Below are 26894 nucleotides of genomic sequence, written 5' to 3'. Positions count from 1 at the left end.
AACAACAGTAATGCTCACCTGCCATGCCAGAGGACCCAGGTTCGATTCCTGCTGCCTGCCCATGTAAAAAAAAAAGTAAAAAAACAAACAAACAAACAAACAAAAAAACAACAGTAACAAGAACGGACCAGAAAATAGTAAGCGTTCATGAGACTGGAGAAATTGGGACCCTTGTGCATTACTGGTGGGAATGTAAAACGGTACAGCCATGTAGAAAAGAGTTTCGTTGTTCCTCTGAAAGTTTAAACATGGAATGACCCAGCAGTTCCACTCCTAGTATTTTCAGTACTCAAAAGAATTGAAAGGGACTCAAACAGATACATGTAAGCCAGTGTTCATAGCAACCTTATTCACAGTAGCTAAAAGGTGGAAACAACCAGATGTTGACATCTGACTGTCAACAGATGAAATGAAGAAATAAGATATGATATATCCATACAATGAAAATAGTATTTGTTATCAGAAGAAACAAAGTGCTCATACATGCTATAACATGGATGAACCTAGAAAATGTTATACTAAGTGAAATGAACCAGACATAGAAAGGAAAAATAATTGTTTGATTTTATTTATAGGAGGCATCCAGAAAAGATAAATTCATGGAGACAGAAAATCAAATACTGGTTATTGCTTAATAGATATGGAGTTTCTGTTTGAGATGATGAAATGTTCTGAAATAGATAGTGGTGTTGATTACATAACATTGTAAATGTACATGCCACTGAATTGTAAACTTTAAAATGGTAAATTTTATGTTATGTGTATCTTACTACAATGAAAAATGTCAAAAAATAAATTTAAATAAAAAATTCTATTCGGAGAGTAAGGAGATTCAGTTAATTTTTTGCATTGGTTAATGGAAATTTTTTAAAATAGAAAAAGTAGCATGTTTACATAGTAACATATCCAGATAGTGCCAAAAGGTATATAGTGAAAAGTAATTCTTGTACCCCAGTAAATTTTTTGTAAATGTAAATCATAGATTTTTCTGGACTAGATGAGAGTTGCCTCAAATGTTTTTTGTGAATTAGAACATTATGAAGTGTTATGATAACCAAGCTAGAGGGGAAGGAAACCATCAGTTGAGTATACTTTGTTGGTAGATAGTTTTAAAAAGTTAAATTTGCAGTACATTTTGAGAAATGGAAGAAAGTGGGGAATGTATGTTTCTGAGAGAGAGGGTGATGTGAAGACCAGGGAAAACACGAGAGAGGTTAGGGAAAACTTAGAAACCAGGTGGTAAATGTAGACGTTATGATAGACTTTATTAGCGGTAGAGAGAAGCATGAAGTCTGATTGAGAAGAGGCTTGTGTAGTCAGAGGTTTACCTGTGTCCTGAACCGGAAAGACCTCATTTCTCCGGAGAACCCAAATGAGAGCTAAAATCAGCAGCTTGATTCAAATTGGGAGGAAAGTAGAACTAGCCAGACAAGTCAGAGTTGCTGGGAAGAATGGTGCAGGCTAAGGTAGTAAAAATAGATTTCCTGGAGAAAATTGTTGAGGTCTTTAAACCTGAACCAGGTCCCTCAGGTAGCTTTTTGATTGTTCTCTTATCTCTGAATATTCTATACTCTTAAATACTCTGATTTCCAACAAGGGTTTGGAGGTGGGTAGGGCTGGGGAGGAAAGGTTACCAGGGACCTGGATCTTTATGAAAAATTTCCCTCTCTCTGTTCTTGTAGAAATAGCACCTGCGAACCTGAGGTTGAGCCGTTTCATCATATAACTTTCAAAGAGGCCTCATAAAAATACCAAGGTGTCTGCTCCTTCTTGTCCTAGAGTTTCACCAGGCAGAAAGTTTCGAAGTAAGTGAGATCCCTTCTTCCCATCGAGCTCCTGGCACAACCTTTGGGACAGTCCTTCACATTCAGACAACTGGATGAACCTTGTCCCATTGCTCATAATATTTCCTTCCCGTCTCCCAAAGACTCTACCTTTTTAAAGCCAGCGTTGCTTTCCAAATCCCAGTATAGGCTTCTGGCTTCTCCCTTTATTCCCTAAAACATCTTTCCAAGACTTGCTTTTCTTGTCCTCAGCAGAACCCCCAGTTCCATTCTTGGGTCCTAATATACTTTCATATTACCTCTTAAGACTGGTCTTAGTGTGCTTCTCATTTGAGTTCTTTGGTTGAGGGCAGTAAAATTAAACTCTATTTAACTTAATTAGGAGGTAATTTATTGGAAAGGAAGTAGAAGCTTACAGAACTGAAGGAATGCTCCAGAACCAAGCTTGGAAACAGGTGATGTAATAAGGCAGTTCTGGAGGGCTGGGAAGCAGAATTAAAGAAATGTTCTGATCAGTATGTCACCACTGGGATGAAAGAACAACCCCCATTTCTGTCATCTTTGCAAGACACTTGCTCAAGATTTAAATCTGGAGAACACATTTGACTGGTTGAGCTTGGGTTATTCTGGATACATTAGTAGTGAGATTTGAGATTTAACTTGCAGGATCTCTTTGTCCTCTATAGTGGGAGGATGAATCCGTGGATTTACATACAGTCTTACCAAGATGATACAAAATGGGGGAGAGGTGATTCTCCACAAAGAAATTAGGAAGGGGGAATGAATGGATGCCGGGCAGCTAAAAACAACAGATGTCTCCTACAAACCCCTTTTCAGCATCAGAAAATTTCATGGCTTTTCATATGAGTTGTTAACTTGTGTGAGACAAAAAAAATAAAAATAGCTAGAATTTATTTAGCGCTTTGTTCCATAGCTTTGTGCTTGTGTTTGTGTGTGTGTGTGGTCTCACTAAGATCCTTGAGAGTCGTCGTTCTTTCCTTTTAAGCTTTTTATTGTGGAAAATTTCAAATATATCTAGAAGTAAAGAGAATAGTATATTGGACCCTTATATACTCATCATTTATCTTCAGTGATTATCAGCATTTTGAAAATCTCAAAACCAGTAGTTTTTAAGTGCTTACATTTGGTTCTCCCAGACAGGGTTTTTCCCCCAACAAAACTAGATGTCTTTGCTTCAAGGTTTTAATCACCTGCATACATTTAAATCTGTTCGTTTGGCATCATGAGAAGGTATAGCACCATGAGAACAAGTCTTTATATTAGCAGCTGTGGCCAAATAATTCTGATTATTTGAAATAATTATTTCAATAATTATTTGAAATTATTATCTCAAATTATAATGAAATAATTATAATCAATAATTATTTGAAATTATCTGATTATTTGAAATAATTCATTTGTATTTGTACATTTCAAAGTAGGGTAAACCATGATATGCTAACAAACAACTCTCAAATCTCTGTGGCTTAAAACAACAAAGCTTATTGGCTTTGTCACTGGGCAGCTGGGGAGTCTGCCATCATCCTCCCTCTGGAACACAAGCTGAGGAATAGTTACTGCTTGGGTATTGCTAGCATTGCTGCAGAAAGAAAGAAAGCAGGATAGTCGGCAGTCTCTCAGAACTTCTGTATGGAGGTAACACGTGACATTTCTGCTCACATTTCATTGGCCAAAGCAAGTCATTATTTCAAGGGGGTGAGAAAGTCTAAACTTACCATGTTTCTGCGAAGAAAACCAGAAATATTTGGTGGATAGCGTTAATGAGTATCATAGATTGTTGACAAGTATAAATCTCATGTATAATGGCTAAGGCTTTAAGACTTGTTTGCTCTCATGGAACAAGTGTAGATGATGGTTTTAAATTTAACCTCGTTTTCTTGGTTCTTATTTATTTTAAAGCCACTTTCAGACTAGTTAATTAGCACAAGCCATCGAGAGAAGAAATACTAATTTCGAGATTGGATCTCGAGTTTTTTTTGTTTTTTTTTTTCAAGAAAACAGACTTTTTACTTCTCTAAGATAAAAGGTAAAAGAAGGTTGTCTTATATTGGGCTTGCTAGAGATGGTACCTGAGATGGAGGTTTGGGTGCAGGTGATTTATTGAAGGAGCATTCTTCAGGAAAAACCTGGAAGGGAGTAAGGGAAGTAGGATAGGGAAGGGGGATGAAATGGAATAAGATGTGTCTCTGGTATAGTCTAGCCTTGGCTTGACTGGGGATGAGGCTCTGGAATGAAAATCCCTGGCTGAGTTGTCCCACCTTGAAATAAGGGGTCAGTCTTCTTTATCTGTATCAGTCAGCTGTTGTCTCCTTGCAGCAGCCAGGGATGGATAAATCAGCCTGGGCTTCAATCAAATGCTTCTCTAGGGGTTGATTTGTGATGGTTGTGCTAAAGCTTTCTTCTCTGATACAGCACTGTTAGCTGTGAGAAGAGCCCATACTGGAAGCAGCTGATGGGGTCCCTTCCTTGTTGCTGGCAAGCCAAGGAAACTGGGCCATAGTGGAACTATGAACTTTGTGATCATCCTTGGTAGTCTATAAGATTGGGATTAAGGAACCTCTGTGAGTGTATGTCAGTAAGATTTAGTGGCAGACATATTGGAAGCAGTGACAAGTTTACATGTATAGTCTCTCAACTTCAGAGAACCTGTATGTGACCCTGAATATCCCTGCGGTTGAGTGCCTGTTAGGCCATCCCTGCCTGCATCTCTGGGAGTTGTGCTGTAGCCTTTGTGCATTGTAGTTCATTTTGTCCTAGTTAGTGAAGGGGAAATAGTCCAGTTATGAACTTGTCAGTTCAAGTTAGTAAATCCTAAAATAGAAAATTTGAATATGATGTTTTCTGTGAAATAGAATAGTTAAGCCAAAACAGGATGGGGATGTAAATTTGTTTAGGGGATACTTTTGACTTAACATAGCCACTTGTCCCAACCCCAAGGAGGAGTCAAGTTTCTCTTTGCCACAGTTAAGTCAGAGGTTGTGAGAAATACATAACTGTGAGCAGCACTGAAAAAAGTGGGCTGAAACTTTTTTTTTCTGTGGCTGCCAGCCTGAGACTAATTAACTCACTCTTTGGGAATTCAGCGTACAGAGAAAGGGCAGAATAATTGCAGTTACTTACTTGACATTAGAGGAAGACCTTACCTATCCCTTCCCCTCATTTTTTTTAAAGTAGCATTTTGGATTTGAATTCTGACATGGGTAAGGTCCCAAATCAGACCCCTGGAATGTTTCAAGAGGAGTTCTGGATTCTAGATCAGATCTTCATGTCTTTTCCTCTAAAAGGCTGGGATTTAAACTAGAAGATTCTGGCCATCTTGTATGATATATGTCATTCATAGCACCAGCCATATCAACATCACCACCACAGGAAACTGCCTGACCCCCACCCCACATTCCTGCTGAAGGGTTCTCATGGGTGGCTGTATTTTATACCCCACAGAAATATCCACCAGATCCAAGACAGCCTGGTCAGTAGCTTGAAAACATAGGTTGGACTGGTGAGACATGATCCTGCTTAAAAGATAAGTGAGACCAGTGAGATCTGTCATGAGAATTTAACTTCCAAGACTGAGACGGAGACTCTGAGTCTACCTTGATGCCTTGGAAGAGAAAAAAAACCGTAATCATCCATAGGCAGTTGGAGGTTATGGTCTGGAAACACCAGATTGGGGAGAAAAGAGAGTAGAGTTCATTGCTTGGGGATGAGAAGAGAAGGAAGCAGGTTCCTGGAGTCCCTAGTGGGCACCCTTCTAATTGTTGCTGCTGCAGTCCTTGTGTCCTGCAGAGGTTTTGCTTTTCTGCTTCCTTCAGTGAGGCCCAGCTCTATGGTGATTCTGCCTCATGTGGCATGAGGTTTCTTTCTTTCTTTTTTTTTTTTTTTTTTTAACTATTTTTATTGACAGATCTTCACACACATACATACAGTCCATACATGGTGTGCAATCAGTGGCTCACAATATCATCACATAGTTGTGTATTCATCACCATGATAATTTTTAGAACATTTACATCACTCCAAAAAAAGAAATAAACAATAGAAAAGAAAAAAGCTCATCTATACCATACCCCTAACCCCTCCCTCTCATTGCCCACTAGTATTTTGATCTACCCAATTTATTTTACTCCCTATCTCCCCTGTATTTATTTATTTTTCAATCCATATTTTTTTTACTCATCTTCCACACCCTGGATAAAAGGAGCATCAGACTCAAGATTTTCAAATTACACGGTCACATTGTAAAAGCTTTATCATTATACAGTTGTCTTCAAGAATCAAGGCTACTGGAACAAAGCTTAACAGTTTCAGGTACTTCCCTCCAGCCACTCCAATACACCATATACTAAAAAGGGATATCTATATAATGCATAAGAATAACCTCCAGGATAACCTCTCAACTCTGTTTGAAATCTCTCAGCCACTGAAACTTTGTTTCATGTCTCTCTCCCCGCTTTTGGTCAAGAAGGCTTTCTCAATCCCATAATGCTGGGTCCTGGCTCATCTTGGGAGTTCTGTGCCACATTGCCAGGGAGATTTACACTCTTGGGAATCATGTTCCATGAAGAGGGGAGGGCAGTGAGTTCACCTGGTGAGTTAGTTTGGAAAGAGGCCACATCTGAGCAACAAAAGAGATGCTCCAGGGGAGACTCTTAGGCATAATTATAAGTAGGCTTAGTTTAGCTTTTGCAGAAATAAGTTTCATAGGGGTGAACCCAAAGATCAAAGCCTATACCTATTGATTTGGTTGTTCCCACTGCTTACGAGGATATCGGGAATTCTCCAAATGGGGAAGCTGAATATTTCCTCCTTTCTCCCCAATCCCCCAAGGGGGCTTTGCAAAAACTTCTTTATTCACTGCCCAAATTACTCTGGGATATATCAGGGCATCACACTAACCTAGACAAACCAACAAGATCTCATGCCCTATTCAAGATTCCATGTACTGTGGTGTCCAACTAAACTGACCATACAAGTTAAATTAGGTAATGCACTACCCAAAATATAAATTTTGTACCAAATATACATCTTTCCCTTTGGTCTCACTCAGAAGTTGAAGTTTCATGATATGGACCGTATCATCCTTCACTCTATATTCTGATTTACCTTTGTCCTATCCCAATCAGCTTCATTCACATCTCTAGACAAAGTCTGATCCCTTTTTCAACTTTTAAACAGTTCCCTGTATGGGGTACTGCTGACTTACATAGCTTCAAAGCTCTAACTCTGAGTCTCAGACATCACATAAATATGGCATGGGGTTTCTTCACATGCAGGTTTAGGTTAGCAGTAAGTATGAGTACTTGTTACAGAAACCCAACGTAAAAGTGGCTGAAGCAGGAAGACTCCTTTCTTATATCCGAGTCCTGACCTAAACAGCTCACAGCTAGTCTCTTTTCTGGGCTCATGATTGTTCTAGCTTTCTCATCTGGTCTTCATCCTCATGGTCTAAAATGGAGCTTGGAGCCATCATGTTTATGTCCATGTAGCAGGATAGAGGAAAGATGGAAGAAGGAACATGCTCTGGTCCTTTTTGAACACCACTGAAAGTTGTACACAAGATTTGTCTCAGAGTACATTGACTAGAACTTCACTGCATGAGAGACTCGAAAATGTGTCTTTAGTCTACAGGTCCTCATGCCTAGCAAAAGGCATGCTGTCTGTACTTCATATGTCTTGACAGTAAACTCTGTTACATGAGACTGTCTCTGCACTTTTGATAAACATTCTAATTCGTCATTCACAATCTCTTTTCATTCCATGCCTATTTGCACATAAGTTTCTGCTTCACTAATTATTTCATCCGTATAAACAATGATCAGTTTGTACATTTACCAAACTTTTTTTTAGTGTCTTTTGTACACTCCAGGTATTTTACTGGCTATGGAAGACACAAAAGTGAAATAATGTGTGACCCCTACTATCAAGAAGCTCAAAGTTTGGCAGAAAGATGTATAAGAAAATAATGATAATATAGTATGAGAAGTGCAATAATAAAGATCCTCATTAAAGGTAAAAAGTTTACCTACTAGAATGATACAATAAGAAGTAACTGCGTCTTCCACTGCTTTTTTTTTTTCCCCCTTAAGATGAAGGCCTGTACCTTCATCAGAGTTGGATATCTTTTCATGTGCCTTTTGGCCATTTGTATTTCCTCTTCTGAGAAGTGTCTGTTCATGTCTTTTGCCCATTTTGTAATTGTGTTGTCTGTCTTTTTGCTATTGAGTTGAACAATCTCTTCATACATTCTGGATACTAGACCTTTATCTGATATATCATTTCCAAATATTGTCTCCCATTGTGTAGGCTGTCTTTTTACTTTCTTGACAAAGATCTTTGATGCACAAAAGTGCTTAATTTTGAGGAGTTCCCATTTCTTTCTTTCTTCAGTGCTCGTACTTTGGGTATAAGGTCTAGGAAACCGCTTCCTATTATAAGATTGATAAAATATTTCCCTGCATTTTCTTCTAAAAGTTTTATGGTTTTAGATGTAATGTTTAGGTCTTTGATGCATTTTGAGTTCATTTTTGTATAGTGTGTGAGATATGGATCCTCTTTCATTCTTTTGCATATGGATATCCAGTTCTCTAGGCACCATTTATTGAAGAGACTGTTCTGTCCCAGGTGAGTTGGCTTGACTGCCTTGTTAAAGGTGTTAAGCTAAGCACCTAGCTATCCAGGAGCTCAGTCAGTCCAAATTTCAGACATTCTTTCTTAGAAGAACTTCCCAATTATTCCTAGCCTGTGAGCAGAGTAAAAGCTCTCTAAAACCAAACCCTAAGTCTACAATGATAAACACCAGTAACTTTATCTTACTTTAAATCTAATCACCATTTCCTTTCTTTCTGCTTTTTTTTTTAGGAAGTTTATCTTTGGTTGACATTAGTGGTATTTTAGAGTGTATCTACCTAGTAAGCGTAAGTTGAAATTGAAGTCTTATACAAAAATTCAGGTAAATTAAAGTGCTTATGCAGAATGTATAGGATGATATGAGATTAATAAAACATTCCTGCAGTCCATTTGCTGGAATTGGAAGTAGCTTTGTTCTTTATAGCTCTTCCTTAAAATGGGGTTTTCTGTTGGATAATTTTACCTGGAACCCATTGCTGGCATTGAGCCTCTTCTCTGTTGGCTCTGTCAGATTACTTATTACATGTATGAGTGAAAGCCACTGCTATGCATAATAGTTTATTTATATTAACTGTAGGTTTAACAGCAGGGACTGTCAAAATATATTTTCCTGTAAGAGAATTATTTCAAAAAACGAAGGGTCCAAAAAACAGAGAACACCAGAAGCATCTGGGCTGGGTGAGAGTTGTGACTAGGAGACCACATAAATTATTGTTTTTTGTGTGTGTGTATTTTTTTATACTGATAAGAATCAGCTTCTTGCTCTTTGCTTAATGTTAATCCCTTTAGATCTCTCTCTCTCTCTACTTTGAGAATATACTTTAATGATATCCCAGATAATACTTAATGTTTTTACATATAGAAATAAAATTTTTCTTTAGAATTTGGCTTATCTTGAATTTACATTTGATTCTTTTTGATGGAGGTAGAAAATAATTCTGAAAGTCATTATTCTGAAACTATTGAAATGCAGGTCAGTTCAGTTTTGTTATTTTTTTTATCTTCATTGTGCTTTGGCCCACTTAAGTTTGCTTTTATAGAATCACAGAATGTTAGAATTTCAAGGAACCAGAACCAGCTTTAGGATTTGTAGGGTCCAGTGAAAGTGAAAATGTAGGTAGGTCCCCTTGTTCAAAAACTATTAAAAATTTCAAGGTGGCAATAGCAGAACATTAACCCCAAACTGTGGGGCCCTTGTTTGACTGCACAGGTTGCATGACCATGAAGCCAGCCCAGCAAAGAAATCTCTATTTAGTATAAGTTCCTCCTTTTGTAGATGAGAATGTGTAGCATTTATATACAAGATGTTGATAAATTGGTGCAGTATAGTAAAACCAAAACCTCAACATTAAAAAATGTATGCTTCTAAAGGTTTTCATTTTTTCCACCTTTAAATCTTTGGGCATGCTAACACAGTGCAATTTAAAATAATGATCAGATATTCATAGTGGTTGTAAAAATAATGGCATGGGTAGTTGAAATAAATAATCTTAAAAGAATTTTACCCTGAATTGTTTTTATCCCTTCAATGTTTTTTTTCTCAGTCTTTTTCATAGTTGCTGTCCTGTGGCTCAATTTATTGGTTGAGGTTTAAATTTCTTTTATTATCCTGTAAATTTTCTGAGAGCTCTAATGGGCCTTGAAAGGACTCCCCAAAAGGAGAAGGAAGAGTAGCAGAGGACCTTCCATCCTTTAAATTTCTTTTATTATCCTGTAAATTTTCTGAGAGCTCTAATGGGCCTTGAAAGGACTCCCCAAAAGGAGAAGGAAGAGTAGCAGAGGACCTTCCATCCATTCTGATGTAAGTGTGACAGATATCTTATTGCTTGGAGGATACAGAGAATAACTGACTTGTATTTGTTATTAAAAACCTACTGTTAGATATTGCTAATTGCCAAACCACAACCATCATCATTCCTATTAACCCTAAAGAACACCCAGGCTGTATCTGAGATCCTACAAAAGTTGCACATATTAAGTTTACTTTTCAGAAACCTAAAACCTTCAGATGGTTTCTAGGCCAGGTAAGTCCTGAAACCCAGAGGTGCAAGTCTCCAAAAGCATCAGCCAGTTCCATCCTCCTATCCCATATTGTTGACACCCTTTTTACCATGAACAAAGTTAGAATGGGCATAATCCAGATATCCCTAAAAATTGAGGAGCAAAGGAGAAGGGGTGATAATAGAAAAGTTGAGATTTAACTAATGAGTATGACTAATGAATCATTATATTGACGCTTCTTTTTAGTCCCCAGTGTCTTGGAGTAGCTGGAAAGAAAAACCTGAAGTTTTGAAACTGTAACCCAAACTAAACTTTGAAATCTTTTCTATAACTACTTGTTAAAACGTACTTTGAGATATATTGCTTTTTTGTATATTTATTTCACAATATTTAAAAAACCTGTATGCACCCCTACTACTTCAGCTTTTAAAATAAATTAATTAATTTTATTAGGCAGTAATAATAAAATAGTGTTTTGATTTTGCGAATTCACTTCAAATTTAGGTAACACTGCGTGATTGCTGAGAAATAATTGATAGCAGCTAGCTAGTTAAATCATTTAAAAACTTGAATGTTTACCTTAGGATAGTTACCTCTGGGGGACCTTTATCTTATTTCAGTAGCATACCCAATTTTATATGGTGTTTTATATCAGAGGTAATATCAATTAGGCCTTGTCTTCTAGCACTGCGAGCTCAGGTAACTTCATTGCATGGCCAGCTGAAGAGAACCACTAGAAAAATGTATGACTAAACAAACTATTTGTGACATGTGAAAGTTAAAAATATGATGGAGTTACAGAAAGTTAAGGCAGAGTGCCTCTCATAACAAAAATCAGATCAGCAGATTTAGAAACAATACAAACTAGCCTCCTTCTACATAAAATAACTTGGGGATTATCTTTTACTGCCTTGTTTGTTGCTTGCAGTTGCCAGCTGAAATGCTAGATCTGCTCTACTTAAACTCCCAGTTTTTGGCTAACTCCTACAGTCCAGTGTTTAACGAGGAGTGGTGCCTTGCTTCCCTTAAATAGTGATTCCCTTAATGTGGATACCAGCCACCTCTTACATCATTAAGGTAGAAACAGAACAGGCATATTCGTGTTTGAGTATATTACCCTTTACAAAATGACTTTAAAATTATAAAGTGCTATACAGAATAAATTCAATTTGATAATCTGATGAACATTTATGGAGAGTATATGTAATATAGAAGGTCCTGCATTAGACTCAGTGGGTGATAGAAAAGTGAATCAGACGTAATTCTGCCTCTAAGAGATTAGGAATAAAAATAGCTATAGTTAAAATAAAAATGTGATTCAGTGATTTAGTCATTTATCTGATATTTATTCAGCACTGACCGCTGTAGACTGGGCACTGTGCTAAACACTGTGAGTTCAGACATGCCTCCAGAGACTCAGTCAAGTGGGTGATTTCGGCGTACAAAAATACAACTGTGTGATGACCTTAGTAGAGGGGCATACAGGGGGAAGTCATTAGGAGGTGAGGACAGGTTCCTCAAGTCCTTTCAGTGTGTTGGCAGGCATAGCCCTGGATGCTGCAGATGCAAAACATCTACCTACATAGAGCTTTGACCTGAGTCTTGAGGAATCAGAGTTGGGCAGAGACACAGGTAAGGGGAGACATCTTCAGACAGAAGAAATAGCAGATGTGGAGACATGGAAGCATGAGAAAGCATAGCATATTTGGGGAAGTAGGATTGGTTGGATGTGACTGAAGAACAGGGCACATGCAGAGGTGTAAAGTGGAAGCTGAAAGTGTGGTTGGTACAAGGTGGAGTCCCAAGAGCCCCTTTCTTGTGGCTGCTCCTTGCTGTTCAGATCTCATCAGTGGCTCCTCAGAGAAGCGTTTCCCGACCACCCACTGTAGAGTAGCTGCGCAGTCACTTGCTGACCCATCAGCTCCCCCTTTTATTTCGTTATGAAGCATCTAGCTGATACTTTGTAGTTTTTTTGTTTGTTTGTTTATTATCTGTATCCCAACACTTGACAGCAGTTTCATGACAGGAAGAACCTTGTCTGTCTTGCTTATTGCTGTATCTCTAGAACCTAGCATGAAGTTAGGATTTAATAAATGTTTGTGGAATGAATATGTCATGCTCTGAATTTTGGATATGTCCTATGGGCTAGTGGTTCTCAGTCTTATTGTTCTCTAGACACTGCCCCCCCCCCCCCCTTTTTTTTTTCGCATGGGCAGGCACTGGGAATCAAACCTCAGTCTCCGGCATGGCAGGCGAGAACTCTGCCTGTTGAGCCACCATGGCCTGCCCTCTCTAGACCCCGTTTATACTCTTTAAATTAGTATTAAAATTATTCAAAATGATTGAGGATCCCAAAGAGCTCCTGTTTTGTGTTCTATTTATTGATATTTACCAAATTAGAGATTAAAATCTAGAAATTAAAAAAATTAGTTCATGCAATAAATCCATTATATGTTAACTTAAGAGACATATTTTTATGAAAAATAACCATTTTCCAAAACAAAAAATTAATGAGAAAAAGGATCAATACCTTCATGGTAGGAATATTGTGTGACAGTGAGTGAGGCAGATGAGCATACTTTGAGGATTTTCCACTCTACTATATGTTAACTTACAGTATTTTATTTAATGGCTTCTTAGATATAGCTTACTATTTACATTTTAACCATTGAAATATTAGTATTAATATTTTATCAAGGCTATTGTCCTTTAAGTGTATGATCATTGCTTTGCTTTCACAAAAAAAGATTTAATTGCAACCAGAGACCTAGTTTTGTTTCTTGGGCATAAAATTTTTCCAGTTTTCCAGAAATCAGTAAGAAAATTTACTGAAATTTGCAGCAACCTTATAGAAATGTTTGTGTTATTGAACATTAACTCAGATTTTCTAAAAGACAATTTATCTTAGCACATTTGAGAGTATATGAAATGCAATTCACTTAAGACCCAGTACATTATCAGGCAGAAGTAAGGAGGTGGGAAGAAGTTAACTTTTGGGAATTGGAAGGTCTAATTACATGACAATACTAAGGAATTATCGTGGTTTGTGGAGTGGAGAATGGCAGCTGTCAAAAAGACTAGAGCTTGGACAGTGCTTTAAGCATCCTATCCACTAGTGGGTCCTAGTATGTTGCTGTGTTAGAATATTATATTTGTATGCCTTGGGGAGCATTCTCTACTTTGTATTGTTTCTGTGTGAAACCATTTCTCTCCTTTTTTTTTTTTGCTTGAAAAAAGGGTCACAAGCACAGTTCCTATAAAACTTCTCTTTTTACAAGTAAATCCTGTCTTTAAGTTTTGTAGGCTCTGCTTTTTGTGAGTTTTTTTCTGACAGACAACGTAAAATGTGCTGGAACATTAATTCAATGTCTCCACTGAATCATTTTAAAAAAAGACCATTTCTTATATATAATTATAACAGTTTTATATAAAATATAAGATCTAGCTTTACTGCATTCCTTTTAAGAGATGTAAGGAAAGCAGTAAAAATAATTTCAGAACTGAAAACTGTCTTTGTTTTGGAGTCACATATATTTTTCTAAAAATATTTTTATTGAAAAAAACAACATATAAACACAAACATTCCTAACATATTAACATTCCATTCTTGGTATATAATCAGTGACTCACAATATCATCACATAGTTGAATATTCATCACCATGATTATTTCTTAGAACATTGGCATCTGGAGCCAAATATTTTAAGGTGTGACTTAATTCAGCTTCAAATTTGATTCTTCTTATGAAAGGAAGAAAACCTCCATAAAAGACAGAATGAGATATAATTGGACAAATTACCTTCTAGATTAGATTTAACATTCAGAAGAACTGCATAAGATAATTTAAAAGTATTGACAAAGTCCCATGAAGGACTGGAGAAAAAATATGGAATTATCACACTTCTCCACCTGGGAAATCCCTGATACTCTCACAACCATTAGGGACTCCCAAGTTAATAGGCCAAAGCCAGGCTTGCTCTTATGAAACTTATGTCTGTAACAGACACTAAGCCCACCTATAATAATGCCCAAGAGTTACTTCTAGAGAACCACTTTTGTTGCTTAGATGTGGCCTCTCTCTAAGCCCAGTTCTGGGAGTGAAATCATTACCTTCCCCTCTACATGAGATATGATATCCAGGGATGTAAATCTCCCTGGTAATGTGGGACATGCCTCCTAGCGATGAGCATGACTTTGCCACCATGGGATCGACAATGTCTACCTGACCAAAAGGTAGAAAGAAATATAACAAAATAAAGTATCAGTGGCTAAGAGATTTCACATAGAGTCTAGAAACTATTCTGGAGGTTACTCTTATTCAAGCTTCAACTAGAGATTGCTAATTACCATAGTATGCCAAGCCCCAACCAACAGTATTCCTGTAAACCCTAAAGAATATCCAATACTCTATCTGAGATGCTGTAAAAGCTTCACTCATGAAATTTATTTTTCAGAAACTGAAACGTCCAAATGGTTCCTAGGCTAGATAAGCCCAGAACCCCAGAATTACTAGTCTCTAGAGCATCAGCCAGTTGCATCTCCCTACCCCATAGGGTCAACACCCCTTTTCAACATGAAGAAGTTAGAATGGTCACTGCCCAAATATCACTAAAGATTGGGAGAAGGATCAAAAGAGAAGGATGAGTTCTAATAGAGAAGATAGGATTTAACAAGTGTGTATGACTACTGAATAATTATATTGATATTTCTTTTTAGTCTCCAGTGTCTTAGAGCAGCTAGAAGGAAACACTTGAAGTTGTGGAATTATAACCCATCCCATACTTTGAAATTTATTAAAACTACTTGTTAAAATATACTTTGAAATATATCACTTTTTTATAAATGTTATATTTCACAATAAAAAAAATTTTTAATTAAAAAACCCTTCAACAAACATCATACTTAATAGAAAAATATTAAAAACATTCCTTTAAAAGTGAGCGGGGGTGCCCCCTGTCACATCTTTCCAAAATTGCCTTGGCAGTGCCAGCCAGTGCCATAAGACAAGAAAAAGTTACGAGGTTATGAGGAAGGTACAAAATGCTCACTCCTTATAGTAAATATGAATATCTATTATAGTAAATATTAATATCTGTATAGATTATTCAAAGGAATATACAGATAATTTTTAGGCTTTATAATAGTTTATCAAGTTGCTGAATATTAGGTCAATATAATAAAGTTTTTGTTACTCTTAACAAGCAATATACAATTGAAAATATAATAAAATTATGTTATAATAGCAAAAGAAAAAGCTACCTGGGAATAAATATAAAAGGAGGTGGTAAGATCTTTGTATAGTAAGTTAATAAAAATGTATCGAAAGACTTAAAGAAGACCTGCATAAATGTCCATGGGTACAACTTGTTTGTAAATATATTAACCTGTAATTCGTATATAAATTTAGTGGAGTTCCAGTGAGGATCCTTTAGGGTGTGGTTTTATTTGTTTGCTTTTGTGGAACTTAAGTTAAATCTAAAATTTATTTGAAAAAGCAAAGGTCCAAGAATACCTACGATACCAAAGATACTCCTGATGATTGCTTGTCCTACCAGATTTTTAGACTTAATGTAAAATTTTAAAAATTGTGATAGTGTAGTAATAGGGCAAGGACAGACAACTATATAATGGAAGGGAATTGAGGCAAGAAACAGAACAGTTGTGCATGCATTGAAATCTGGTTAGATGATATTACAAATCAAGTAGGATTGGAGCACTCTTTAAATGATGTTGGAATTAAGGTTTACCCACACTGAAGAAAAAAAATTGATTTCTTATTTCATGCCATATAAAAATATCAATCCCAGATGGATTAAAAACTTAAATGTGAAAGACAAAACTTAATCCTTTAGAATAAAGTATTAAAGAGTGTTCTTTGACCACAGGATTTCTTAATTAGATGCCAAAAGTACAGTTGTTGAAGGGAAAGATTAATAAATTTGTCTATGTTAAAGTTAAGTTCTTTTGTTTTTTTCTTTATCCCCAAAAGAGTGTAGAGTAGCCCAAATGGGAAGGTATTTATAACAAAGTATAAAGGTAGAATAAACTGTACATAAATGAATTGATGTGGCTGTGTCCCCATAAAATTTTGTTTACAAAAATAGTAGTTTGCTGACCCTTGCTCTATGGCACTAAATAAAAAAGGAGTATTAATACTTCAAAATGAGTGAGTCATAAAAACATAATTTTGGATTTAAAGGGTTGCTAGGAATATATAACAGCATGATTCCATTTATTTACATACAGAGGGGGACAATATAAAAGGTACAGATTTATGGTTTTATCATGGTTACTGAGACTTGACTAATTTTGAATTCTCTCTTTTGACTTTGGCCAAATTTCTTACTTATAAAGGTATCAGTTTTCTTATTTTTAAAATGGAGACCATAATAATACCCTTTGGGATGTTGGGAGGATTATGTTATATAATGCCTCTTAAAGTACTTGGCGCATAGTAATTGCTCAGTAATTGTTATGCTTTCCTTCTCCTCCTTTTAGGAGTTTTGGACTTATATCCCTATTAAGAGAAAGGGTCACCTTTATTGTTTTGGAAACTCCTCTTGCACTGTCTATGGCTAATGTGACTAATACTGAGGTACGAAATGTCCTCCCTCTGAAGTTTTAAGACTCTTGGATGTTTTAGTGTCGTGTTTGAATTACCAAGCTCAATTATTGTAGTTTGCTAAATCCTTGGCAGAAACAGCTTCCAGTATATCACTTGGCCTTTTTAAAATTTAGCATTGTCCAAGAGTTCTTTCCCAGATATCTATCCTCTTTTAGTTTATGATGGCATTCTCCAGATTCTCTCTGACCTCTCAGAACTTTCAGTTCTCTAAATGTTGATCTCCCCATCCCTGAACTTCCAATACTTCACCTTCCTCAGCCGAAAAATAAGATAAAACCCATGTCAAAGGTTGTTGTTAGGATAAAATTACCTAAATACATAAGCACCCATAGATGAACTCAATATTCATAGATTCTGACTCACTTAGGGTGGAGTAAGGTCTGATATTAAAACATACAAAACTTAATGAGTAGTTCCTCTCCCATTTGAGCAGCAGTGATACCTGAATGTAATGCATATGGTACATTGCAGGCTTTCAGACACATCCTGCTACATCTTCTTCTGTCTATGGCCGGTGCTCTCATGCTCTTCTATCTGAATACCTAGATTTCTTTATCACAGTTACTCATATTACCTGTCTCTCTAAGGGCAATGTTGGAGATTGAATCATGCCCCACAAAAGGCATCTTCAGGTTTCAACCCCTAGGTCCAGTGGGTGTGGATCCATTTGTAAACAGAACCTTTGAAGATGTTCTTCATTAAGGTGTGTCCTTAGTCCAGTGTGGCTGGAGTCCCTATAAGCAAAGGAAATTGGACAAGAAAGAGGTAGCCATGGGGAGCAGCCAGAAGCTGGAAGTCAACGGAAGCCAGAGAGAAAGGAGATGACACCTCCATATACATTGCCATGTGACAGAAAAGCCCAAGAACCTCAGAGATTGCCAGCCAGTCAGAAGAAATTCATCCCAGGAGGAAGAAAGCCTTCTGGTTTCTGAAACTGTGAGCCAATAAATTCCTTTTGTTAATCCAACCCATTGTATGCTATTTGTTTTAGCAGCTGGGAAACGAGCTCTTCTTTGTTCTCCCAGTGTAGGCAAAAGTGCTTGGCATATGGTAAATAGATGCTTATTAAATTTGAATGAATGAAGGTATACATGCCTTTGGTTTTGTTCCCCAAACACCTGTGTTTGCAATATTTGGCCTACCAAAGTAGGATGTTAAATCTACTGGTAATTCTAATTTAGCTTTTACCTTTCTGAAACACATTTAAAAGTGATTCCTTTTTTAAACTTTGTGTTTAAAAAAATTCTAATATGTATAAAAATAGAAGGAATAGTTAAAAGAACCCCCTTAAATCTGTCACATCCTCCAGAGTCAACAAAGACCAAGATTTTGCCATACTTGCTTCACCTCTCAATCTTCCTCTTTTTCCCCTACCCCCAAGCCCTATTATTTTAAAGATATGAGACATCATGTCATTTTTACCTGTAATAATCTTCAGTATGAATCTTTTAAAAATGAGGACTTTTTTGTATATAAACACAAAGCCATTTTCATTCCTAATAAAATTAACAATTTCCTAGTATTATCTAATATTCAGTCCATAGTCAGATTTCCCCAGTGGTTCCTAAAGTGTGTGTTTATGTTTTTTAAACTTTTTTTATTGTAAAATATAAGATACATACAAAACAAAGAAAGAAAAAAGCAATAGTTTTCAAAGCACACTTCAATAAATACTTACAGAACATATCCCAGAATTTGTCTTGGGCTCCTGTTCCATCATCTCATATTTTTTCCTTCTAGCTGCTCCAAAACACTAGAGACTAGAAGGAATATTAATATAGTGATTCAGCAGCCATACGCATTTGTTAAATCTCATTTTCTCGGTTATACCTCCTCCTTCTTCCCTAAAATGTGTTTTTGAGTTGGTTAGACTCCGATATAAAACAGGACCCACATATTTGGTTATTATGAAAAAGCTCTTCTTTACAGAGAAATAATACAATACCTAGTTTTTATTATTCCTCTCTCTTTTCCCCCTTTCTTTTCTCTTTTTATAACTTTCCCTCAGTATTAAAATTCTTTATAATGAAACCATAAACTTTATCAGTTAAGTGTTTCATCTTCTCCGGGAAGAATGCTTTACAGTTCCTTTTTAGGGGGTTGGGGGTGGGGGTAGGGATGGGGACTCAGGCACTTAAAGTATAAAAGGGCACTATTTCAGTTAACAGCATGGCAAAAGGCAAAAGTAAAGTTATAGTTTAATTGAACTGCTCTCTGTAGTGCATCGAGGTAGTGTATGTGCAGTAGTACTTTTAGGATATATTTAAAAAGCTGTGAAGTTATTTTTATTTGTTATTTTTTTGCATGAGCTGGCACTGGGAATTGAACCTGGTTCTCCAGCGTGGCAGACTAGAATTCTGCCACTGAACCACCGTCTCACCGCCTTGTAAAGTTATTTTTTATTCATTAAAAAGTATGCCCTTTGATACTCTTTAAACATAGCTTTAAACATTTTATAGTTATCCCACTTGAATTTGTAGTTGAAGGAAGGAAGATGAAACTTGGCTGTAATAATATGTGCATTAGGAAAAGACTGCTCGTGAATGAACTTAATTCTTAAATTCTCTAAAGCTGAAGTAGAGAAATGCCATTTGAAAAGAATTTTTAGTTATTTTTTATCAGTAATAAGGACAAACATGTGCAACTGTTTAGTGTATTTAAGCAGGAAAGGAAAGATAACCCAAGTTTTTAGAAATTTTAGCAGAATGCAATTTTGAGAATTAGATGGAATTTTTCTTAATGCAGAAAAAATGTTTTCAGTTATTGACATGAATTAAATAGCATAGTTACTTCAGGAACTTTTTCAACAGTTTACTTTTAACTTTGTTATGTTGCTAAATAAATAACAGCTTAATTGCAGTGTTTTTGGTTATAATTGTTGTTGTTTTTGGTTCTGAGAGCAGGAAGCAAATGCTATAATCTGCCCCCAAAGAATTGAAAAAAAATCCCAAGAAAAGGCCCTTTTGATGCTATCTGTTAATATAGATCTCAACTAGTATCAATGAAGAAGCAACCTGAGACTACAGGAGAGCAGCATTGTAGCTTTTCACAGAAACAAAAGACAAGGGATCAGAAAGTTAAGTAAAATCTTCAAGAGAGAGTGCAGAATAATAATAGTTATAAGCTAAGGAATGACATTAAATGGCATTAAGGAGAAAACCAAAATAATAGAAAATACTGTATTCTAAACTGCTGACTAGGTAAGGAAAAGAAATGAAGGGTATGTGGGTTTTGCAGTTTGTGGTACCTGTGAAGTAGAATTCATGGCTAACTGGAACACTGTCTTTCTGTAACATGTGAAATGAACAGTGTTCTGTTTTATTATTGTTTTTCACATGTTATCTAAAATATTTCTAGGCCATTATTTCGGACCAAAATCTAAGATCTGCCCTCACCCCAAATTTCTGTTTTGAAATGGTCGGTTGAGCACATTTTAAAACTTTTTAAATCCTGAAAGTTCACTGAAGTTTAATATCCAGGTCACACCAGACAATGTTTTACGTGAAGTTGTTCTCCAACTTGGTCCAGATGAGGACCCACAGGACCTTCACATTTGCAGCTGCGAAAGACAAAGTTCTGAGGGTACTGCCCTTTGATAATTTTCCTTTCTTCTCACCTCCCAGATGATCCATTTGTGGAGGAGGAAAAGTATGCCCCTGAGCTCTGGGGAATGCATGGAGAAGGAAAAATAGGGGAAAGGGAGGTACCAGAGATTTCCATTTAGTCTGCAAATTGTTTCTACGCTTATGCCTAGCCCAAAGCCAAGAGACTGCGGGATCTTACAGTCTTGTTTGTTATCCAGACTGGCAAAGGCAGTACTGGTGGCAATAGTATAGGAACTGTCTGTGCTCTCAGAATGTGGTTAACAAATTTCTAGTGAATTCTTGATTCACTCTGGTTGGCCACTTTGTCATGTTGGCTTTGCGTTTTGGTTTGGTCTGTGGGCCAACCAGTGGGTAATGCTTGAGAGTCTCTGTTTAAAGTCTGAGGAATAAAAGATAGTTTTTTACTAAGAAAAAATTTAAGACATGGAAAAGTACAGGAGACGAGATAAGGAACAAGCATGTGTTAACCTCTTCCTCATGCCTTATCCTTAGCATTTTGTCTACTTGCTTGTGTCAATTAGTATTAGGCTCAGCTACATCTAAAAGATCCTGATGCTTTCCTCTCCTGCAAAAAAAAAAAAAAAAGATGTGTGGGATTATGGTTAAATATTTTGTCTCCGATTCTTTCAGTAGTCTTTGGTGTTGTGGTAATAAAGTTTATATATGTATTTTCCACTACAGATATAATACGTACTCATAAAAAACTTTGGAAAATTCAGTAACACAGAAGAAACAGATCACCCATATTCCCAACACCAACTACTGTTAACATCTTGATCTGTTTGCTTCGGCTTGTTTCTGTGCACCGGTCTCTGATTCTTCGGGTGTCACTAGAAGTACACGTAGAGTCAAAGATGGGAAGAAATGTGGAAAACAACTGAGAAATAGTTGTGTGGAATTTCGGTTAAATATTTTGCCTCAGTTTCCTTGAATGGTCTTTATATTAAAGTGTTTTGATAGTGCATCTTTGTTACGCATATTTCCATTATCAACACAGTACATGTTCATTATAGAAACTTTGAAGTTGCAGAAATGTAGAAGAGAAACTCACCCATATTTTCACCATCCGAAGACTGTGATTAACATCTTGATATATTTTCTCCATCTTGTTTCTGGGCACAGGTTTTTGGTGTGTTAATATGGTCATGGTTGTTCTATCAATCTGTAATAGTGTCAACAATAAAAATAAAACTAAAAGTTTTAAGAAATTGAAACAAAAAAATGCTTTAAACAAATGCAGGTTTATTTTTGTCTCAATAAAAGAAGTCCTGACTGGAGAAAAATGTGGAAAAATTAAACTTCCCCTCCTGGGGAATTCTAGATACTTTCTCAAGTGTTTTGGGCAACCAATTTAATAGACCAAGCCTTCGATCTTAGGGCTTGCCCCTGTGAAACTTATTATTACAGTCCGGTAGAACAGGGCAGCTAACATTAGAAGGGAGGATAGAATAATTCCATAATAAACTGATTTTAGGAAATTTATTTCTCAACAGGAGATGTGGGACATATGGATTTGGGATATGAATTCAATTGAAAAACAACTTTGGGGTAAGTTGATAGTTGGGAGTAAATGACTTCAGGGTTTTTATTTGTTTCTCATTGCATTGGGAGTCATAGCTCTTTGTGTTTGGACTCCTACGTTGATTGGATTTGATGCCTCAGATACACAAAAGAGAATGACTTGCACTATTGCTTTGGGATGTGGTGCTCTAGGGTGTCGTATCTCTAGGGCAGTAAGTTTCAGAAAATGCAGTGCAACAGAAGTCTTCTGAAATAAAGGAATTACTGTATTTCCCTGAAAAGAAAAAAAAAAAAAGAGAGAGAATGACTTTTACTAAAAATCCAGTTTTAATGATTTGAGAAATGTAACCTTCAAGCATAGCCCAAGTACCAATTAATTAGTATATTAACTTTTTATTAAGGAGGTTGATGTGAAGCTAAGTGAAGACCAGTTCAGAAGCAGATATTTGTTATACAAGGTTTAACCTGCTTGAGTGTTCACAGTGATCTAGCAGGTGGCCTGGAAATCACTCACAAAGGCAGTGTCGAAGATACAGGGTCAGAGTGTGTCTCTGAGCTTCTCTTTGTGGTACTCCAAATGGCCATTTTGAATTCTCATTGCATCAGCACACATGTAAAAGGTCCTCATAGTTTGTTTCATCTAAGAAAATACCTCTAGAAATACTATGTAATATTTATTGACTATATACTGTGATGTGTGAGTGCTTTGTGTATTACCTCACTTAATTTAGTGCAATGGGATGTAAGGTGGGTATTGTTTTTCTAATTAAAAAAAAATTTTAAAAGGCAGGCCACGGTGGCTCAGCTGGCAGAGTTCTCACCTGCTGTGCTGGAGACCTGGGTTCAATTCCTGGTGCCTGCCCATGCCAGCTAGCTGGCTAAACAAACAAACAAACAAATAACCCCAGATTTGTACAGATAAAATAACATTGCTAGCATCATATAATAAGTGTAAGAATTAACGTAAGCATTTGGCATAATAGTCACTCACTTCCGTTTAATATGCTGGTTGTATTGGGGTTCCCCAAGACCATCCCCAAGTTCAGTGATTGGCTAAGAGGACACAGTATATAGTCATATAACTAAAGTTTATTATAGCAAAAGGTTATGAATCAGTCAGCAAAGGGAAAAAGTGCACTGGTGAAGTTTGGAGAAAACCAGGCACAAATTGCCAAGAGTCATCCCTCTCTGGAATCACATATGATGTTCTTAGTTCCTCTAGCAACTAATTGTGAGAACACGTGAAATGTCTATCAGTGAAGCTCATTAGAACATTCACTGTCCAAGGTTTTATTGGGGCTAGTCACATTTGCCAAACACTTACCAAAATTCTAGACTCCCCTATATTGTTTGTACAAATAATCTAGGCACAGTTAACCACACTTATCACTTAGGGTAAGTTTTGTGTTAGTGTAGGAAACTGTTTACCATTCAAGTTCCCAGATGTCAGCCAAAGGGCCAACCTTACAAGCAGACCTTTCTAAGGATAGCAGTCTCAGACCTGCTCTGCTAACTCTTTACTGTATACTGATTTATTTGTTTAAGGACTTCTGACAAATGAGAAAAATAAGTGTTATGGCAAACCAAATTCTTTTAACGGTATCTGTATTGAAGGTCCCATGACAGCCCTCTAGTGATTTGCTGGAAGGACTCACGTGTCTCAGCATAAAATTGTGCTCATAGCTAAGGTTTATTACTACAGCAAAGGATATAGTGCAGGAGCAGCAGGAAAAAAAGACATATACTAGCAAAAGCTAGAGAGATCACACACAGGCTTCCAAGTCCTCTCTCTGTGAAGATCATGCAGACATACTTTTTTCCCCAGCTGCAAATCACAGAAACATGTGTAAGATATGACTCCCCAGGGAAGCCCCCTCAAGTACTACAATCCAGAGTTCTGGTAGGAAGCTGGTCACGTAGGCACATTCCTGCCTCGTGACCAGTCTTGCTTGGGCCCTCAGACCAGATATCAGGTGTACATCATAAATCTTCCTGTTTGCTTTAAACAATGCTGACACCCTGGTACATTTTGACCCCCTGTCTCAGGCGTACAGAACATTATTATTAGCCAGTGACTATGTGAACATTCCAGGAGTTTTGTTCTCAAGAGTTTGGCCAGTAGTCATTGCCATGGTTCCAGGCATCCCCAGAGACAAGCCAGAACCAAGTAAACTAGACTATGTTAATTCTTTCCTCTCAGTATCCTACAGGAAGTAATTGTGTATTTACAAAATGCAATATTTGCTACTAGATATTTTCTTTAGAATATGAGGGTCTAATTTAGAAAAAATAATTGATGATAGAAATAGTCGATCAATTTCACTTCTTTGAGGGAAAGTTTGTAGAGCCTTTTAGAGATTTATATAATGGTAACTGTTGGATTTCCCACTTTTGTTGACAACTTCAACCGGTTAAATCAAGATGTTATGAAATAAAACTTCATTTGAGGAGGGTCTTCCTTGTTGAGAGGCTTTTAAAACAGTGGGATCCCTTTTTTATGAATGTTGCAGATTTCCAGAAATATGTTTTTTTAGAAGGAAAATTACCCATAATTTAAACATTACCTGATTCTAGGATTTGGAACCAAATTTTACTTCTTTGTTGCTTGAAAATGAAAGACAAAGTAGATGGGAAAAGTTCTGTGCTTGAAAGTGGGAAGTTTTGAGTTAAAGTTAAATGGATTTCTTTAGAATCTTAGAACTTCACAGAGATTTTAGTGCGATAATACGCCATATTTAAATCTACCAGGGCAAATATGTAACATTTCACTGACTTATTTAAGCATGGAATCTTTTTTTTTTTTTTTTTTTTTTTTTTATTAATTAAAAAAAGAATTAACAAAACAATTAGAAATCATTTCAATGTACATGTACAATCAGTAATTCTTAATAACATCACATAGTTGCATATTCATCATTTCTTAGTACATTTGCATCGATTTAGAAAAAGAAATAAAAAGACAACAGAATAAGAATTAAAACAATAATAGAAAGAAAAAAAAACAAAAAAAACAAAAACAAAAAACCTATACCTCACATGTGCTTCATTCAGTGTTTTAACATAATTGCATTACAATTGGGTAGTATTGTGCTGTCCATTTCTGAGTTTTTATATCCAGTCCCGTTGTACAGTCTGTATCCCTTCATCTCCAATTATCCCTTCTCTTTTTTTTTTTTTAATTAACAGAAAAAAAGAAATTAACCCAACATTTAGAGATCATACCATTCTACACATGCAATCATTAATTCTTAACATCATCACATAGCTGCATGATCATCATTTCTTAGTACATTTGCATTGGTTTAGAAGAACTAGCAACATAACCGAAAAAGATATAGAATGTTAATATAGAGAAAAAAATAAGTAATAATAGTAAAATCAAAACAAAACAACACAAAACAAAACAAAAACCTATAGCTCAGATGCAGCTTCATTCAGTGTTTTAACATGATTACTTTACAATTAGGTATTATTGTGCTGTCCATTTTTGAGTTTTTGTATCTAGTCCTGTTGCACAGTCTGTATCCCTTCAGCTTCAATTACCCATTGTCTTACCCTGTTTCTGACTCCTGCTGAACTCTGTTACCAATGACATATTTCAAGTTTATTCTCGAATGTCCGTTCACATCAGTGGGACCATACAGTATTTGTCCTTTAGTTTTTGGCTGGATTCACTCAGCATAATATTCTCTAGGTCCATCCATGTTATTACATGGTTCATAAGTTTATCTTGTCTTAAAGCTGCATAATATTCCATCGTATGTATATACCACAGTTTGTTTAGCCACTCTTCTGTTGCTGGAGATTTTGGCTGTTTCCATCTCTTTGCAATTGTAAATAATGCTGCTATAAACATTGGTGTGCAAATGTCCGTTTGTGTCTTTGCCCTTAAGTCCTTTGAGTAGATACCTAGCAATGGTATTGCTGGGTCATATGGCAATTCTATATTCAGCTTTTTGAGGAACCGCCAAACTGCCTTCCACAGTGGTTGCACCCTTTGACATTCCCACCAACAGTGGATAAGTGTGCCTCTTTCTCCACATCCTCTCCAGCACTTGTCATTTTCTGTTTTGTTGATAATGGCCATTCTGGTGGGTGTGAGATGATATCTCATTGTGGTTTTGATTTGCATTTCTCTAATGGCCAGGGACATTGAGCATCTCTTCATGTGCCTCTTGGCCATCCGTATTTCCTCTTCTGAGAGGTGTCTGTTCAAGTCTTTTTCCCATTTTGTAATTGGGTTGGCTGTCTTTTTGTTGTTGAGATGAACAATCTCTTTATAAATTCTGGATACTAGACCTTTATCTGATATATCATTTCCAAATATTGTCTCCCATTGTGAAGGCTGTCTTTCTACTTTCTTGATGAAGTTCTTTGATGCACAAAAGTGTTTAATTTTGAGGAGTTCCCATTTATTTATTTCCTTCTTCAGTGCTCTTGCTTTAGGTTTAAGGTCCATAAAACCGCCTCCAGTTGTAAGATCCATAAGATATCTCCCTACATTTTCCTCTAACTGTTTTATGGTCTTAGACCTAATGTTTAGATCTTTGATCCATTTTGAGTTAACTTTTGTATAGGGTGTGAGAGATGGGTCTTCTTTCATTCTTTTGCATATGGATATCCAGTTCTCTAGGCACCATTTATTGAAGAGACTGTTCTGTCCCAGGTGAGTTGGCTTGACTGCCTTATCAAAGATCAAATGTCCATAGA

General features: G+C 36.5%; 1 protein-coding gene across 3 annotated transcripts in view; it reads left to right on the top strand.

The window, feature by feature from the left end:
* Window positions 1-26894, top strand: part of GALNT1 (polypeptide N-acetylgalactosaminyltransferase 1) — a 174220-nt gene that overhangs the window by 30280 nt on the left and 117046 nt on the right. The window contains exons 1-2 of one of the 3 annotated variants that reach the window (XM_077135621.1): window positions 1639-1805; window positions 22157-22211. The gene's annotated coding sequence lies outside the window, so the exon portion shown is untranslated. Of the gene's footprint in view, window positions 1-1638; window positions 1806-16854; window positions 17029-22156; window positions 22212-26894 lie in introns of those variants that run through there. The other 2 variants (XM_077135620.1, XM_077135619.1) reach the window with 2 other exon arrangements.

The sequence above is a fragment of the Tamandua tetradactyla genome, chromosome 18, assembly GCF_023851605.1.
Source record: "Tamandua tetradactyla isolate mTamTet1 chromosome 18, mTamTet1.pri, whole genome shotgun sequence".
Classification (NCBI taxonomy): Eukaryota; Metazoa; Chordata; class Mammalia; order Pilosa; family Myrmecophagidae; genus Tamandua; species Tamandua tetradactyla.
Note: the sequence above shows the minus strand (reverse complement) of the source record. Positions and strands in the feature narration are given on the sequence as shown.